A 3,244-nucleotide genomic window follows, 5' to 3' on the forward strand; every position below is an offset into this window, starting at 1 on the left:
GATTGAACTCAGGCCCTTGAACTTGCCAGGGAAGTGCTCCCCAGCCCCGAGCATAATTCATAACATATGGCTTTAATCAAGATTCATTAATCAGCAGTAATGTGACAACTGTCAGGATGCCTATACTATGGGATGGCCCTGTAATCAAAGATGGTTATATAATACTTCCTGTTCCTTTAAGTTACAATGAAACTGTTTCACATTTTCTATTGAGTCCAGTCCATTCTACCTGTTTTCTCTCCAAACTGCTGAGGAAGTCTTAGGGATACGAAGTGGTATCTAAAGGACAGTGGAAGGCAAGGGAAACAAAAAGGAGCTGTGAAAGAGAGCTGTATTCAACTAGAGCAGTTTCATGTTCTTACGCTTCTATTTTATATATCTGCAAAAAGCATCATTGCTTTGAAAGAAAAAAACAGTAGTAAATACAAGAGTGCCACTGGGGAGGAAGTAGTGCTTAACTACTCACCACACAAGCCACCACACATTCATTTTGCCTTTTCTCTAACCCTCAACCTCTGCCTCAGGAAATGGAATAGCCTTTCCCAACCCTCACTAAACTGTATCCTTCATCTTTGAAACTATTTCATCAAAAAGTATTCCTTTAACATAAAATCCAAAATAAAAATAAAATTCCTTTATTACTTATTACAAATACTCTTTTCCCATAAAAGTATTTGTTATTTTAATGCCTACTTCTTGTTGTTCCATAAATGAATACCTTTTTCCTCCTCCCTTCCAATCAAGGCTCCTCTGTTCCTTGCATATAATGGTTATCAGTATAACAACAGACTTTTGACTAGAGAGTTATTTGATAATGGCTTAAAGGATAACCACACCAAGGTAGCTATACTTTAACGAGGAATTCTTCTGTAAATCTGAAAAACCTTCCAGAATAAACTGAAAATTCAGGCATGAGTAATAGAAATGCTAAACAATTGTCTTACTGACACTTAAGTACCAAAATACAGTCACTGATAAGAATGCAAAAACTAGTTGACAGATAAAATAAAACACAGGGGCCAGTAAGACAGCTCAGTAGAATAAGCACTTGCCTGGCAAGTGCAAGAGCCTGAGTTCAATCCCCGGTTTTGCCAAAAAAAGAAAAAAAAAAAGCAAAAGAAAAAGAAAACAGTTAAGAATTAAAGTTTCATTTTAAGAATGACTACTATTTCTTCTACCATTTCAACGTGATGACTTGGCTTTTTCACTTTTTTTTTTTCAAAGTTTTATTGATAAACATATAGCAATGAGACAGTTTCAAATCAAATCGAAAGTACAGTTTTTTCACTCTTTTCTATCTACAAATTTATAGGATGTTTCCTACACACAGAGAAAAATATGCATGTTATCAGTAATACAATCATAGCACTGCTCTCCTACCGCTCTTGTTTTTCCTGCTACCCTATATGAAGTATCCACTTCACTAACACCTCCACACAAGGTGAATCATACTTGCTGTTGCTATAACATTTATTCAGTTCTCAAAGATGAGTTAAATGGATGAAAAGCAAATGGTAGCTATCTAGATCTCTTAATTTTCCTGAATTTCTTCCTTCCTTTCTTCCTTCATTCTGTCCTTTCCTTCTGTCCAATTTTCCCTTCCCTTTTTCCTTGCTGTTTTCTTTGAGACAAGGTCTTACTATTTAGTTCAGGCTGGCCTTGAACTGTCAATGATCAAACTGTCTTAGCCTCACACATACTAGGAGTACAGGCACATGCTACTGTACTCACCCACTCTCAATCATTTTCATGTAAAAGAAATACAATTTCTGTTGACTTAATTGTATGACATATTTCTACATTAGGTCAATGTTATCATTTAGTGTAAATTGTAACTATTGCAATTATCTTGCAAAAATTCTGACCCTTTCAAATTACCCTTCACTATCATGTAACAATTACTGTGAGTGAGACAGATACTAAATGAGAAGAAAACAAGTTTTAATTTTATGAAGACTTTTCCTTTGATCACAGAACGTGGGCGAAGGGATAAGATTCATAGGATGAGGAGGATGTTCTCTGCCTTATTCTTTTCATATCTCTCCAATTCTTCTAAGGAACTTTTAGTTTCTGGTTTACCACTACTAAATAAAAAATTATGTAGTTTCTTCAAATATGTAACTGACAAGAAACACCAATACAATTTTTATATGGTTTAAATGTAAGTGACTGACTTGTTATCAACACTTAAATCATATAGAGGATTCTTAACTTAATCATATAGAAGTTTTCTTTTTTTTTGGTGGTACCAGGGATCGAACTCAACCTTGCATTTGCCAGGCAAGCACTTATTCCACTGTGCTATCTCCTTGGCTCCCACTCTTGGTTTTCTTATTATATAACTATCTATTTATTTTTTATAAGAGTTTCCCAGGAGAATAAACACTGGGAAAGAAATACTGCTTTTTAGGGTCTCTTTGTAGGTTAACTTCGCACTGTTACAATTTTTCAAAAGAAAGGCATTTTGAATAATCGACAAATGATACAAGGATATTTATACCACAGGTCTTAAACCTGTGAACTCATATTTATTTATTTATTTATTTATTTATTTATTTATTTGCAGAAATGGAGATTGAACTCAGGCCTTTGTGCTTGCCAGGCAAGTGCTTATTCTACTGAGCCATCTCCCCCGCCCCTTGTAAACTCATTTTTAAAACCATCAACTGTAGTACAGCACTTAGCATTGTGTGTGACGTAGATATTCAATAAAAAACCCCATCACAATTCAAGTATACACCATCTTAATCAAAACTGTACAACATATTTCTAATTCTTTATATCTTTTTGGTCATACTGAATATGACCACTACTTTATTATCCTTTAAAATATTTTTAAAATTTTTATTAGTACATGTTTATACTACATAATAATTACATTCATCATGGGGAATATATACATATACACACACACACACACACACCTCATATTCCTTTTTTTTGTAGTTTGTGCAGGGTCTCACTACATAGCTTGGACTCATAGTGATCCTCTAGTCTCAGACTTCCCAGTGCTGGGACTACAGGCATGAGACACCATGCCTGGTCATGGTAGCTGGCTTAGTACCATGGGGGCGGGGCCAACACGGCATGTTGTACCTGGGTCCTTGCACTTGCTTGGGCAAGCTGAGCTATCTCTGAAGCTCCTTAATTCCTTTTTTAACCTTTTCTCTCCTATCTCTCTATTTCTTGGTCTAATTTCCCAACTGCAAATTTCTCTATTCTTTTTTTTTAATTTATTTTATTT

General features: G+C 35.0%; 1 protein-coding gene across 7 annotated transcripts in view; it reads right to left on the reverse strand.

The window, feature by feature from the left end:
• Nucleotides 1–3,244, reverse strand: part of Clock (clock circadian regulator) — a 191,857-nt gene that overhangs the window by 57,163 nt on the left and 131,450 nt on the right. The gene's annotated exons all lie outside the window — the stretch shown is intronic.

This window comes from Octodon degus, unplaced genomic scaffold (assembly GCF_000260255.1).
Source record: "Octodon degus isolate 3935 unplaced genomic scaffold, OctDeg1.0 scaffold00019, whole genome shotgun sequence".
In the NCBI taxonomy this organism is placed as follows: Eukaryota; Metazoa; Chordata; class Mammalia; order Rodentia; family Octodontidae; genus Octodon; species Octodon degus.